Below are 16662 nucleotides of genomic sequence, written 5' to 3' on the forward strand. Positions count from 1 at the left end.
TTTCTAAATGCTTTTTCATTCTGGGCTCTAAATTGAAGGGATAGTCCCTTCTGGGGACATGTCGTTCTTAAGACGTAGGGAAACAGCAAGAGAGCCAAATCATGAATAGTCACACTCAAAGTCTACCAACCCAATGGGATGGAAAAGTTTAATCTTTCTACAGAGAGACACAAGAAATCTCATGGGAATATATAACCTTTTCAACAGGAAGTAGAAAGCAATCGATTGGGAACAATATGACAACCTACTAAATTGCTGAAAGAAAAGTGTTGACAGAATTAAACACATCATCGTTTGAGTGACTAAAATTTGTTAATGTTAATTTTATTTTAATTACAAATACACCTAAGCAATCTTTCTGTAATTTTCATTCACAGTCATTCCCATGGATTGAATTCCTTTAAGGTTAATTTAAAAGGTCGATTCTTACTTCTGCTTTTTATTTACCTTTTTCACATTCTCCAAGTCTTGGAAATTTCCAAGAATTCCTTGTAACTTAAACATGGGCATGATACCAATTTGAAAATTTTAAGGATATGTAACTTATTGTCTATAATAATACCCCATTTATCTAGAGGACCATAATCCAGAAACCATCTGAAGCAACTGAGAATTCCAAGGTAAGTGAGGACAGTTTCTGGGCAAGCAAAACTGAAGTAAAAATTTTCATGCTCTAAATTTACATACTTAAGAGAAGTTTACATAGGCCTTTATTTAGATCTTCTATAATTCAGTTTACGCAGAAATGTAACACGCTTTTCTATCTTGTTTCCTGCATTACAACAGAATTACAGTAAATTAGAAAAGAGGAAGGCAGGGTTGTCAGGGGCAGAATACTCTGAGAAGAAAGACTGTCAACAAGCAGATTAACAATAAGAGAAGAGAAAATAATCTAAAGAAGTAAATGCAGGAACCCAAAAGACAAAATAGTTTGAAATCATTTAGAATGCAAAAATAGCCTTCATATGACAATAGCTCTTAACGTGCTGATTGGACACTTTCAATGGTACATTCAGCCGGGCCTTCTGTACAAATTTCAAAGTTAAGCTTCATCTTGGATGTAGAGAACTGCAATGATTTTCTCATGCTGTGAAGTAGATATTTTCAGTGAAAGGATGGCTGGAAGTGTTGTAAGCCAGAGAGGGTCATGTATAGTGTTAAAGATGCAGCAGGCGAAAAGTCAAGTCTAGAGAAGTCAGAAATCTAATTCAATGAAGTTCCTGAAATGTACCAAGTGCAAGACACAGTACTAGAAATTATGGAAATACAATGATGTGTAAGAGACAGTTCCTGCCTCGAAGAGTACACATATGTATCTTTTTGAATAGAATTATACTCTTCATATTAGTCTATTTACTTTTATGAATCTGTATATCATGACTATATTCCTATATAAGGATACGCATATCTGCCTTATTATTTTTAATAATTACAAAGTGTTTTTGTAGTTATGGATGTTCCACAGTTTTTTTAACCAGTCTCATACTTATATGCTACTTTTTCACTATCTGAGAATATTTCTCAAATACAGTTTCCTTTAAAAGTAGACTTCTTAGGTAAAAGTACTGTAAATGTTTGACCCCAGTTGCATGAGAATATTTAAATAAGTGCTAGAAAGCAAATTTTGACGTAAAAAATTAACGGTAGCAGCCAGTTTCTGCTGCTCCTTTATTTCAGTCCAGCCCACCCCAGGTTGATTAGAAAAAAAAATCTAATGAAATTTTCTACATCCTCCTAACCTGTCCCTCTGCCTTCCATCAAGTCAAAACCCTTACCCTAAGTAGTCTCTCAATGAACTACCACAAGAAATCCAAATTTGTAAAATATTTCCCCATGTGATGTTCCTTTTACTTCCCCATTATAATTTCAAGGAAAGTATACAAGAAAGACAAAAAAATATTTTCCTTGTCTTTCTATTATATACCAGCAGAGTTTGGATTTTATAGAAATCTTAGTTATTATTGAATTCTCATTCTAAAAAACTAATATTTAGTAGCTGCAGATGAGGTGAGAGGTAGTATAAGAGAGATTTTGGCAAATGGTATAAGAAAAGGTAATTTGCAGGAAAGACAAATTTTTTGATCAATCCAAAGGTCACCATCAACGCTGATCCTGCACAATGGTTGGCATCACGATGGTTTACAGGACTGCTCAATCATGGCTTTTGTGCTATTTAATCTGTTATGTACCCCAGAAAAGACATGATCCTTCAATACTAATCCAATCCTGTGGGGGCAGACCTATTGAGAGTGGGACCCTTTGATTAGGTTGTTTGCATGGGGATGTGACAATGTGGGTGTAAGCTTTCGATTAGATTATTTCCACAGAGGTGTGACCCTGTCCATTCAAGGTGGGTCTTGATTAGTTTACTGGAGTATTTTAAAAGGGGAAATGTTTTGGAGAAAGCTCAGGCATAGACATTTGGAGATGCTTAAAGACAGACGGAAGCTCAGAGAGGAGGCTAACCGGGAGCTGAAAGCAATGAAGCCCAGGAGTGAAGGGCCAGCAGACGTCACCATGTGCCTTCCCATACGATGAAGAACCCCCTGAAGGGAATCTGTTTTTATTGAGTGAAGCTGTCCTCTTGTTGATGCCTTTATCTGGACATTTTCATGGCCTTAGAACTGTAAATTTGTAGCATAATAAATCCCCTTTGCGAAAGTCATTCAATTTCTTGTATATTGCGTTCAGACAACATCAGCAAACCAAAACAGCCTTGAAAATCATAATATTAAAAAAGTGATAGGCTTTTCCCTAGAAGTATTGTATACAGAAAGTGACTGGGCCCTACAAAACTATCATTTTTATTCGTGAAAGAGATATATAAAGGCAACTTGAAAATTGGAAATTAAAACTACTATAAGAAAGTTATTCCTTTGCTTGTTGAACTAAGAAATACATCTAAGGTTTTCTATTGTTTTCAATTTATTCTGGTTCCATGAGTAGAGGAAGCAAGCTTTTGTTGGTTTGTCAAGGCTCTGTGTTCACAAGTGTGGAATAATAGATTTGATTGATAGCCATGTGCTTGCCATGTTTACTTCTGTCTCATTCCCATTTCATTCTGTGAAAGCTAACTGTGCTTTGAATTCTTTTCATATAAAAATTCCAAATGTGTCTTTATCAGAGTAGGTAATGCACAATGAAAGATTCCTGTGGAATTTCTGTAAAGGAATATATCACCTAAAAATGTAAATTATGAATATTACAAAAATAAAAAAGTGAGAATAGATACTGGCCAAATGATCAAATCCATTCCTACCGCATATCTGGAGTGGGGAGCAGAAGACAGCAAAGCTCAAAGATTCCCAGAAGAACCATGAATCATAGCTGTGACTCAGGTAATGGGACTGCAGTCCACTGGAAGGGATATCCAAAAGTCAGGACAATTAGATCCCGGTATATGACACTGCTCCTACTTGCCAGCATGATCTCTACCTAGTTAGTTACCTATTAATTCCCTCATGTGCCAACTGAGAAAAATACCTGCCATATTCACTTTGCCAGTTTATTGTGAGGATAATTGATATGAAAGTACACTGGGCATGCACCTATATGCAAATATAAATTTTAATAAAAAATTATTCAAGGGTATGCTTTTCTTCCATAGCGTATGGCTCAAAGGCTATATCACTGAATGAATGATATAGATATGATATCCAGATAGAGAACCTAGGATGGGGTGAGGAATCAGAGATGAGTAAGAATGGAGAAAAATATAAAAGGCATAGAAGAGAAAGTTACTTCCTAGCTTTGACATATTTGGTGGCTATTGGACATCAGGCAATTGAACTTCTCTGGCTCTCAGTTTCCCTATAGTATCCTAGTTGATCTCAGTTCATTCCAGCCATTAATCTCAGTGGCAATTATAAAAGTAGGCTGGCTAGCAAGAGATGCTGTAGTAAAGGAGGCTAATACACAGGCAGAGGTCATGGAGAGTGGCTGTTTCCATGAAAACCCCTACAACCTGGGGTTATGGTCCCTGAACATTTGACAATGGTATAATTAAGACCAAAACTCTATATGTATAACCTAAATAATCAAAACAGATACATCTAGAGCATTGAAAAGATGCTGACCATAGCTAATGAAGTCTTAGTTTCTTCATAGAAAACCTAGACTTGCTTTAAAAATCATAAATTTTCAGAAGAGTCTGCAATAGAATGAAATAGATATCTCTAAAATAATGAGTATAGAGAGCAAAAACAGGGATTTGTTTTTAGATCTGAGGGATTGGACTATCGCCAATACCTTTAAAAGATGCAAGGAAATCTATGTATCAGTTAAGAATAATTTTTACTTTCTAACAGTGGAATTTCTAAATGATAGTGGCGTAAATGATGGTGGTATTTAATTATCTTACATAATAAGAAAAAAACAGGTAGGAATTTCTACAGTTGATTCAAAAGTGTTAAAGATGCTGCTGTTCATCTCTCTGAGTCTCACAGACTCGTCCTCTGTTAGCAGATTGAATGTAGCAGCTCTAGATATCAAGTACGCACATAAGCACCCTAAGTAGGAAGAAGGAGCAGGAGCAAAAGTTTCTCCTCATAAAGATGCTAAGCTAAAAAGAAAATAATTCCCAGAATAAACAATTTTTAGCCAAGAAGAAAACAATTCCTAGAAGCCTCTTAGAAAACTCTCTTTATTGACCACCACTAGCTCCAAGGGAGAATGGGAAGGCAAGACATTTGGCAAATGGGGAGACCATGATTGCTTTAGACCAGTAGCTCTCAACTGGGGGTTACTTCCATCCCCCACCTTCCACCCCAGGGATAGTTGGCAATAACTGGAAACATTTTGTTTGTCACAACTGGGGGAGGGGTGCTATTGGCAGATAGTGGGTGGAGAACAAGGACGCTACTAAACATCTTAGAATACACAGGAAACCATCCCATTATAAAGCATTATCTGGGGCAAAATGTCAGTGGTGCCAAGCTTGTGAACCTTTGACTTAGACCAATCACAATTCATGTCCTGGAGATGGTGGAGGAACCTGCCTTCCTGGAGACAGGATTTCCATTTGCTTTTGAAAAAATGTCAAGTTCTGTTATCAGGAAAGAGAGGTTGGTGGGGTAAAGCTGGTGGGTGGCTTACAAAGTGTGCCATAACTAACTTTCCAAAGCAGGTGTCTTCGTTTGCCGGACTGCTATGACAAGTAACACACAATGGGTTTGACCAAGAACAGGAATTTATTGGCTCATCATTTATATGTTTTTAATTTCCTAGAGTAACTTTTTCCAAATTACATTACAACACATGGCTAAGGAAGGCATTTTTAATTCCAGAGTCTGCTCCCTTACTCAAATCTTTCTCCTGGTAGTTATAATTCTGTTGGAGGTGTTATGCTGCACTGTTCAGATTTCCTGTCCAGACTGAAGAATTTACTTCCCCAATAGATGGAAAGTTTATAGGGATTGCCTTGGCTAAAGAGAGATGCCTCAGCAACCCACATCCAGTGATCCGTTGATAAGGAGGTACAAAGACCAAAGTTGTCTTGCACCAACTGACACAGTCTCTAAAAGACCAGAGGTCCCATTGTGTCTTGTTGTGACTCCATCACAGCTCAATGTCTCCCTCTGCCCATCCCTATTTCCTTCCCTTCCCCTGCAGATGTTGATCCCAAGTCTCTTCTAATATATTTCCTGTATCTCACAGTCTGGTTCCAGGGGACCCACTCTGCAATAAACATTATCATTCTCTTTTTCTCTCCTCTGCTCCATTTTCTCACATTCAGACTGAGCTGTAAAAAATTTAGTGTTACATCCCACAGTATGCAATGGCCCTGTATATGCAACCATGTCCTAATTCTGTATCTTTTCTCAGCATTTTATAACACAGTGCCTAGCCTAACTATAAATATTTATTATTGATCTTGATTTGTAGAAAAGCTTATTTTACTTTCATCACAGGAACTTCAAAAGATAATATTTCTTGATCATCCTTGATTTCCCCTTAATACTTAATTTTGGAGTGTTCATCAACAAATTTATGTAAAATCCTCTTTAAGCTTATTTTTATTCCTGTTTTTGAGATGATGAAGAAAAATGTTGTTCTCCTCTTTATAAGCTCATTTTCAGTCTCTTTAGTTGTGATATGTTTCCTGGTAATTTTCTTTCTACTCTTGACATATATAAAGCAAGCTACTCAAAAATTCCAAAATGCATTGTATAGGTCAAACTTCTTAATTAAAATGTTTGTGAAAAATTATCTGGGAGAACTTTAAAGACACTTTTCATTTTGTTGTTATTCAAAATAAGCAACAACTTTATATTAGTAAAAATTAATCAATGATAAAATGGACCAAAAGATGCAAGTTGTCTGTCTTTGGGGATATGTAAGTACAGACCAGAAAACTAGGTATCAGGGATGTTGTCAGTGGGCTTACAGTAATAAGGGATTACTACATATGAATGTAAAAGTCCATCTGAATCTTAAGAATTATTGTGTATGTCTACATGTATTTATTTTTCTGAAAACTGTTTATTCGTGCTTATTATCTTTTTTACTAAAGCTGGTCAAGTATATTCAGGCAACAACATAAACATTTTTACCTATAAAATTTATAAGATTTAAAAATTAGTAGTTTGGAGCACTGATAACAATGCGGGGTAAAAAACATTGTCACACACTGTGGCATAATCTAAAATTTTGTACACAACCTTCATGTGTTCATGCAAATAGCCAGAAGTGTATATGTGGCTGGTTATTGCTGCATTAGATAACAAATATTGGAATCAAATGTCTTTAATAGGAGAATAGTTCAATAATCCATGATATATTCTTACAATGAAATATTAAATGACTGTCTGGATGAATTAGGTAAATCCATATGAATTGTCATGTAGACATATTCAAGATAGCTCACAAACCAAAGGAAGCAAGCTACAGTAAAACACTTATATTTCCATGTTTGGAAAAAAGATTCTATCTGAATACAAAAGATATTTTGAAAAAGTACCCAAGAACTGATTACTAATGGTTAAGTTAGATTGTGGAAAGCCAGGCAAGCGGCAAGGCTTTTATCTTTCATTGTATATTCACTACTCTTTGGATTTATCCAGACCAAAATATGTATTGATTTTATGTAAAGAACTAATAAGAACTATCAAAAAACTCCACAACTTCAAAAAGTTAAAAATTCTGAAGAATATGTTAAAAACAGAAGAAAAATAAACACAGTTCAAAATTATTGTTTGCTAAAATGTTCATAATTAATTGCTTTTATTTAATCAAATGTCCAGAAATTTTAAAAATCTTTTTGTAATTAAGGCTTTGGTAGAAAATCAGTAAATCATTAGAGCAGTCAATAATTTTAGAAAATTATGCACCTAGATCCCTGGGGGAAAACTGTATAAATATATATCTGTACAAGTTTTTCTGACTACCTTGATTGATTTGATTAAATCAATAAAATGAACATTCCAGTCAGTTCAATTCATTCACACATTATTACATGAACTATTTTTATGGCTTACTGAATGATACTATTTAAATCAGTTAACAGTTAACCAGTTTACAAAAGGAGAAAGAATCTAAATAAGATTCAGAAGACAACCAGGAAAATATCTCATCCTGCCTATAAAGTTGTTACTCTTTTACAAAATTATCTCATGTAAGTAAAATAGTTTTGTGGAGCTGCGGCCTAGGTTGTTGATTGTTTCCCAGTATCATTCTACTTTTCTTCCAGCAACCCCTATTTCCAGTCTCCTTTGGAGCCAGGCATAGCTATATGAGTAAGTCCAGTCCAGTCCAATGAAATGCAAATAGAAATGTTGGGACTTCCAGAAACCTGATTATAGGTAGCTGACTTAGTTGAAGGCACAGTTCTTTAGATGTATTGCTTTTTTCTCCTTTTGAGACTTGTAGCACAAATATGATGGCTGCAACTCTGGGAGCCACATTTCACCCCAAGGCAATCCAAAGATGGAAACACTCCTTAGGGAAGGCTGAGCAGAAAGACCAGAAGGATGATCCATGACCTACTGGAGCTGCCATACTAGTCATGAACTTCATATACTTGTTTTTACTTGGAAAATAAATTTTGTGACCAGCCAGTCACTCTTAAAACTTTCAATGGGGTACTCTATCCTCTCTGTTTCCTAGCACCTAACTGAAAGGGGAAAAGCATGGGGGCCGACAATATGCTAGCCATACAATGGAAGGAACCTTTGTATGAGTCCCTGAATGACTGTGTGAACCAGAAATTTACTCTCCTCCCTCTACACACACAGCGCACACACACATACCCTCCCTACCCCACAAACAACCACGAACTGTGATATGAGTGAAAAATAAGCTCCTATTGCATTAAATCACCAGGATGGTGGTAGTGTTTGTTACTACTTGGCTTAGCCTGATTACCATAAACTTTATTCTTGTTTTAAGTGCTATAATTTGGATTTTTACTGTTAAATATAGCTGAGCTAATCCTAACTGGTACCTAACTGGGAATTCTTTACTTTCTTACCCTATATATTGCTTTACTAACTTTTTTGTGGAATAATTATAGACAGTAATAAAATTAAACTTAAGGAGAAAATTATTGGTATAATTATTTATTAAATGAAAATATACTTAAAGTTTCTGCTTCAAGATTTGAACTTGTTTACTAGTCTTTCTCTCTAAATCCCCAATCTGACATTTATTGGCTATATAATGCCGAGTGAGTTATTTGACCTCTCTATGCCTAAGTTTCCTCATTTCTAAAATCAGAATAAAAATTCCTCATAGTTTCTTTTGGTGATTAAATGAATTAGGATAGGTATAGCACTTAGACAAGTGCCTGGTAAATAATAAGCACATGATAATTGTTAGCTCTGATTCCAAGATTGAAAGTTTACACTTAATGTTAGAAGAAAAATAAAAATAGGAATAAATCTATACATAGCATTGCAAGAAAAATTATAAGCAGGTTATAATTAGACTAGAAACTTCTATATTTTTTAAAAAAAGATAGTGTTGAAATAGATGTAAGAAGTTCACAGCTTAACATAGAGAATGGACTGGTTTTCCCAACAGATCTCAACAAAAATCTCAAGCTCAGAATCATAAGAGTTTGGGAGTGGAAGTGGGTCATGAGGAGGAGGTAAATTTAAAGAGTGTTTGAGCCACACCAATATATCACTTTGCACATACAGAACAGTTGGCTGGAAATGCTAGGAATGACTCTAAGGGTGTTTTGTTTTGAAAATTTCTATTGACATATATCTATAGCATAATTACCATTTTAACCACTTTCAAGTAGACAAGATATATTTAGAAAGTTAAAGATAACATATTTCATAGATAGTTTAATAAACATGTATTCATTCTTTCTGCTTCTTCAAATTGCATCGAAATGACAATCAAGATAAAAATATTAAATTTAGGAGGGTTTCCACCAGCAGACCTGCACAGTTCAGAACTTTCAGGAGATACCTCGTCAACGGAACCAAACTGAGGATGAAAACCAACAAGGAATCAGCAACCCCACCAGACAAAGACAGAACATTTTAAAAAGTGAATTTTCCCAGTAGAATTCAGAATAGCCACCAAATGAAGGGAATGAGGGCTGGAAAAAAGGAGATGCCCAAGGACAGATGTGCACGATTAAGTGAAGAGTGAGAGCCCAGTGAAATCAGGTCCCAATCTTAGATCAGCTGAACCTGGCATTTTCAGTGTTCTAGTTTGCTAGCTGCTGGAATGCAATATACTAGAAACAGAATGGCTTTTAAAAAGGGGAATTTAATGAGTGGCTAGTTTACAGTTCTAAGGCCGAGAAAATGTCCCAATCAAAACAAGTCTATAGAAATGTCCAATTTAAGGCATCCGGAGAATGATACCTTGGTTCAAGAAGGCCAATGAAGTTCAGGGTTTCTCTCTCATCTGGAAAGGCACATGGAGAACACGGTGTCATCTGCTAGCTTCTTCTCCTGGCTTCCTGTTTCATGAAGCTACCCAGGAGGCATTTTCCTTCCTTATCTCCAAAGGTCACTGGCTTGTGGGCTCTCTACTTCTCGTGGCTATGTCATTCTTCTCTGCTCTCTCTGAATCTCTTTCTCCAAAATGTTTCCTCTTTTATAGGACTCCAATAAACCAATCAAGATCCACCTAAATGGGTGGAGACATGTCGTCCCCTAATCCAGTTTAACAACCACTCTTGACTAAACCACATCATCCAGGGAGATGATCTGATTACAGTTTCAAACATACAGTATTGAATAGAGATTATTCTACCTTTACAAAATGATATTTTGATTAAAACATGGCTTTTCTAGGGGGCATACTTCCTTTCAAACCAAGACATTCAGTCAGGCAAAAGCTGCAAATACAGACGTTTAAAGTATGTATTCTGACTCACAAGGCCCCGTGGTGGGCTCTGGGGTCAGACAAGAGGAGCTGTTGCCCCAGGCAAACCTACAGCTCTGTTGGCAATGGGGAGTCCCTGGACCCAAGAAGAACTTTCACATACCCTAAAGGGATGCTTATGTCTCCCCCTTCACTGCTCCCTCAAAATAACCAGAAGAAAGGCTCCTGTGCTCACCACAAGAACTGATTCCCACTTGGCTGGAGAAATTCACTCCTACACTCAAACCCATCCAATCCATAACCAAAAGTATATATCTTTGGTCACACCAAGTAGGAGAATCATTAAATTTTCAGGAAAACCAACAATATGAAGGAAGGTGCCAAAGTCAAGTTACAAAAGATCTCTTCAAAGAAAAACAGGCTATAATAGAAGAAAAATGACAAACAATTATTATAATTAATACCTTTAGAGATATTTGAGAGGCTATTTCATGCATGCAAAAGAGCAGCTGATATGAAAATGTTGACAAATATCTTATAAATTAAAAAAAAACATGATTGCAAAAACAAACAAAAACTCAATAGGTAGTTCAAAGAACAGGAAGGACCAGAAGCAGAATGGACCAGTAAACAGGAGGCTGGAATTAAAGAAACTGATCTCATAAAAGACAGTGGAGAGACAGAGAAAGAGAGAGAGAGAGACAATGAGAGAAAAATTAAGGGAAATGGAAAATAGGTCTATAAATTTTAACGGTTATTGAGCATGAGATGATATGATCAAAGAAATAGTAGAAGAAATGCTCTAAAACTAAAGACTCAAAATTTCACATCAAAGACCCACATGTTGTGGCATAATCCCATACCTTAACACAACTTACTGGGATTTCAGACTACCAAGGTTAAGAATAAACATAAATTCAGAAGAAAACCTATTTCTTACAAAGATACAATGATCAGACTAACATGATAATTTGTATTGATAACATTTAAAGATCGATGGCAGTAAAATAAATTCTGTAAGTTTATTGGAAAAATTATTTGAAACCTATTTCAAATTTGATGACATAAAGACAAGAGAAAGCTATTATCAGACTTGGACACAAATTTACCAAGACCTAAATCTTTCTAAAAGAGATACTGTTGAGTATATTACACAAAGAATGAAAAATGAATGCAAAAAAGACAACAAATAAATAAATAATAGGGAATGGGGAATATGGGATGTTTTGGTTGTTCTTTTTTCACTTTCAATTTTACTTTTATTCTTATTTTAATTTTTTTGGAGTAATGGAAATGTTCAAAAATCAACTGTGATAATGAATGCACACCTATATGAAGATACTGTGAATCACTGGTTGTACAATTTGGATGATTATACGGTATGTGATTATATATCTCAATAAAATTGTATTTTCAAAAAGCAGAGGAGGTGGGATACAGGAAGTGAGAAACAAAGTAGCTCAATAAACTTAAAGATATATAATCAATTGTTGATAGCACAGCTGAAAAACATGAAAGCGACTGTTAAGACATTATCCTTAAAGAAATAAATGCATAATGTAAAAACTAACAAGAATATTTTGAAATTAAATTCCAGGTGATTTTTAATAAATAGAAATGGTAGCAAGGGGAGAAAGAGAAGATTCTAAAACCTTCCAGGAGAAAGGGGAAAAGTCACAAGGAAAGTATCTTGAATGACATAAATGTCAGACTTCATAAGAGCAACCCTAGAAGCTAAAAGTCAATTGGGTGAAAGTTTTTAAAGTTATGGAGGAAATTTATTATCAAATTAAAATGTTATACCTTGCCAAACAATGAACCAAGTGGAAGAATAAAATAAAAATATATGTGTGTGCAAAGATTCTCAAAAAATATATCTTTTCTTAATTTAGTTCTCAAGGGAGTGCTCTGTCAAAAGAAGAGAATAATCCAAGAAAGAGAAACCATGGAACCCAGGAAACAGAAGATACAACCCAGATGAAGGGGGCAGGGAATTCCCAGGATTTTGATGAATGGAAAAATCTCCAAGCCTGTTGGTGGATCCAGAGAGGCATCAGATAGCTACTGAAGTGGTAAAGAGGGGCTGCAGGTGGTAAATGGAAGTGACAGGTTTCCTGACATTCACCACAGGAGAGTTTTATTTTGATGGAAAGTTTGGGGATGGATTAGTAATGAGTACATGGGAAGTGTTGAAATTTGTTGTCTTTGTGTCTGAGGAATGGGGTGTTGGGAGAGCTGGAACTTGAAGGCTTTTTTTCTTTATAATAATTTTTCATTTTATTAATATAAACATGTTACTTTGATAAAAATTAAGTTAAAAACAAAAATGCATTGCATGGCAAATACATTATTTTTCATGCTATTCTGTGGAAAATAAAACTATTTCATAATATATAAGAAGTTTTAAAAGGTATTAACATTTATGCATTTAGCATTGTAGAGACGATAGAAAAGGAAGTCAGGACTAAAAGAGACTAATAGATTGGAGGAATGTGAGGAGACAAAAGAGTAAGGCTCTCAGGGAAGTGTACCAGTGGAGGGTCACAAAAGGAGAGCTGAGTTGAAGGTCAGACGGAGGTGGGGAGTCCAGTGATCTGTCAGGTTTCAGAAGTTCCTCAGGTAATGGTAGAACCAGGGTAAGAGGAGACATTTGAGGGAAAAATGACAATGTTCTCATCACACGTGGGGAAATTAGACCTTTGTTAGACCAGGGCAGCTAAACTGTTAGAAAGCCTTCTTACCAGATGGCAGCCTCAAAGGGTGTAGGTAGGGGGGCAGGTAGGTAGGTAGGTAGATGGTAGGTAGATAGATAGATAGATAGATAGATAGATAGATAGATAGATAGATAGATAGATAGATAGATAGATAGATAGATGATAGATAAAGATAAATGCTAGAGAGATGGATAGATAGATAGATGATAGATAGAAAGGGAGAGAGAGAGGAGAGAGAGGAAAGTAATGTTTGGAATTGACAAGAAATTCTTGACAAATAGTACCTAGTCATGATAGTGACATGCCCAGATAAAGGAAAAAAACTCTATCTTTTAAAAATATAAGTTGTATGATAAAGAACTATTGTCTTCAATCTCTAGGAAATTTAAAACATTCAGAAAGTCCCTTCACAGAAAATTTATCTACCTCCATTTTTTCACTGAAACAACCTAATTTTAGACAACAGAAGAAAGAGTGACTTGGTATCAATTTTGGTGTTCAGAAGAATTTTTGAGGTAAGTGGGCCATCATCACATTTTCTACTATTTTTTTTTCCAGCAGTTATTATATTTCTGCTATACTTTTTATTTCAATGTGCTTTTGTGGGCGAATCTGAGAACTACTCACCATTTGTAACACTTTTTTCTTTGCACGGGTAACCACTGGGAATCGAACCCGGGTCTCTCAAGTGGCAGGCGAGAATTCTGCCGCTGAGCCACTGTCACACTGCCCCATACTGCTATTTTTTGCATGGGAGAATGTATTTTAAGTTAAAGTAATTGAATTACAAATAAAGTGTTAAGATTAAAACCATTTGTAAATAGGAAGCTTTATGTTTATCTGAATACCTTTTTATGTAATTAAAAGCATCTGAATACTTTTTTGGCCAATAGTTTATAAATAATACCCAAATTTAAATAGTCCTTAATGGTAAAATCCCATCAATAACTGCAATCTTTAGGCATCTTTTTGTGAATTAAAGCTCAAACAACTTTTCCATAGAAGTCGATAAGCAAAGTGTGAAATCAGAAGCCTCTGGGGTCACCTTCATTACCTAAGGTCAGTATTCCCCAAGCACCAAGGAACAGCATCTCTTTTCTCTGAGACATCTGTAAATGAGGACTGGATTTATCCTTTCCCTATATTTTGAGGTAAATCACTCAATGACATTTAGAGTCTAATTTAATAATTAAGGACAAGAGGGGAAGTGTAAAAGGTAGCAATAGAATTTAAAATTTTTTCGTGAGTCTGCCCCTTTTCAAATTCTACCTGTGCATACTCCTGAATTTTAGTCAGTCTTAGCCACCTTTCCTCCCCACCCCTCTATTCTCATCACCACGTATTCATACTTCCTTAGGATTCCTGTGCTCAAATATATCTTTCCTGAATTTAATAATCTAAAGTAGCATGGACCCTTTAAGGGTACATAAAATAACTAATGGAACAATGGCTTCCAATATTGATCAATTTGGTAATGGAAATGAGACATCAGCATGTCCATTATAATGTTCTATACTCAATTATTCCTTTTGATCCTGTTTTATTTCCTTTTTAGTGTTTCACAGAAAACTAAATACCTAAGAAATTGGAAATGTAGAACAGCACATATTATGGTTCATTAAATAACTCTCTGCAACATGTCATGGTAATTATCTCCTTCCCCTTCACTCTTCTTTCCCTGTTAATTTAGTTCCTAAATTCATTTCTGAACTATGGACTTTAATAGGTAGCTATTTTAATGAGGTCTTTAAAAATGCTTACGTTGTTGATCAGCTTGTTCTTAAGATTCATCTTGAAATGTGACATCAATTTCAGGCAATTTAAATATAATTTGAAGTAAAGCCCACTATTTCCTGGAAAATAATCAGAAAAGTAACAGCACTGATGTTCACTGTCTGGTAGTTACCTGGGCCTTAAAAATTTCCTTTAAATATCAGTTTCTATTCTATTGCAGAGCTTATCTAATTTCATTTCTTATCTTTAGTCTGATCTACCTGCTATGATCCAAGGACTATGTGGTCTTTAAATTTATATTATATTTGAAGTGCAACATAGGAGAGAAAAAGGCCACACTGGCACTAACCCCAAGATAAACTGAGAACATCAATATATTTCATTTTTTTATTAGGTTGTCCCAAGACTCCACAGTCTCTCTTTGCACGCTTCCCACCACCACTGTCCCCCACTTCAGCTGCCCAATGTCGTTTTTCTAAATTCCCCTCTATGCCACACTATACGCCAAGGAAATATCTAAAAAGAAAAAAAAATTCATATTAGAATGCAATTAGCCAATAACTGAAAATGGCACCCCTCCAAAGATGTGTTTCTGCAGATTTTGACAGACCTTAGTTTTTACGTCACCTGGGAAAGAAAACAACAATATTTTAGTTTGAGAAAGGACAAGGAAGATTATTTTGAACATGGAATGTACTTATCCAAAAAGAAACAAGCGTTGGAAAGCATACTTAAACATTTGTGATTTAAAATCTATAAAATTGCATCAATGGAGTGTATGTTAACTAATGTTGTCATTCTCCAAGTCACATAAGCCTAATGGCCCCTTCTACCCCAAGCTTTTTAAATCAAGCAGCAAATACTAGTGAGTCTTTTCCTTTTTTCATATTTGTCCAATATGCTCCAATTCCATTTCCAGCATCCTAGTCTAAGGGTTCTCACGATATTACTTCAATCTTTGTAAAATACGTTCAGCATGTCACTTTCTTGTTCAAAAGAATCCCTGTCCTTTCTGGAAGAGGCTCTACAACACCGTCAATGTACTCAAAGCCCTGTACCTTCTCCTGGATACAGCAGGCACAGGGAGTTCCTTGCCTGCTGGCAAATAACAAAGTTCACAAAGCCAGAGCAGAGAAGAAATGGCTCTGTGTATGTAACAGCAGAGGACTCAGCCTTCTTTGAAACCATTCACCATTTCACTCCTCCCTTTATTAGTTTAGCTTCATGCTAAATGTTTGGATAAATCTAAAGTGTCCAGCTCAATGAATTTTACATGTATCAACTATAATACAGCTTAAGATATGAAACATTTCCAGTAGTGCAGCTGTCTCCCTTGTACCCTGTTTTAGTTTGTTAAAGCTGATGAAATGCAATATGTCAGAAATGTGTTGGCTTTTCCCATGGGGATTTATTTACTTACAAATTTACAGTTCTGAGGCTGTAAAAATATCCAAATCAATGCATTAACAGGTTACGCTTTCTCCCCAAGACCAGCTACCTGCGATCCTCAGCTCCTCTGTCACATGACTAGGCACATGGCAATATCTGCTGTCTCTCCCTTCTCTCCAGGATTTCGTTGCTTCCAGTTTCTGGCTCCAGTGGCTTCCTCTTGTTTCTGTGTCTCTCTGTTTTCGTGTGTCCTCTCTTTTAGCATCTCTGTGTATTCTCTCTCAGCTTGTCTGTGTTGCTTTTCTCTGTCTTCTGTCTCCCTTAGCTTCTCTCTGTGCTTCTTGAAATTTCATCTCTTTCAAAGGACTCTAGTTCTCTCCTACCGGAGGCATACCTCAACTGAAATAACCTAATCAAAAGGTCCCACCATCAACAGGTTTACACCCACAGGAATGGATTTTCTCGAAGAACATGATCTTTTCTGCAGTACATACAGCTTCACATACCCTATTCCTTTAGTACCTCACCACTGCCACAG

The 16662-nt window shown here is 35.9% G+C and overlaps 1 long non-coding RNA gene across 6 annotated transcripts in view; it reads right to left on the reverse strand.

Moving 5' to 3' along the window:
- Window positions 1-16662, reverse strand: part of LOC143674838 (uncharacterized) — a 122359-nt gene that overhangs the window by 21653 nt on the left and 84044 nt on the right. For 2 of the 6 annotated variants that reach the window (XR_013171237.1, XR_013171239.1), the window contains exon 4: window positions 14763-15251. The exons of 3 other annotated variants lie outside the window; for them this stretch is intronic. This is a non-coding gene — a long non-coding RNA (uncharacterized LOC143674838). Of the gene's footprint in view, window positions 1-14762; window positions 15252-15345; window positions 15363-16662 lie in introns of all 6 variants that reach the window. One more of the 6 variants, XR_013171238.1, reaches the window with a different exon arrangement.

The sequence above is a fragment of the Tamandua tetradactyla genome, chromosome 1, assembly GCF_023851605.1.
Source record: "Tamandua tetradactyla isolate mTamTet1 chromosome 1, mTamTet1.pri, whole genome shotgun sequence".
NCBI lineage: Eukaryota > Metazoa > Chordata > Mammalia > Pilosa > Myrmecophagidae > Tamandua > Tamandua tetradactyla.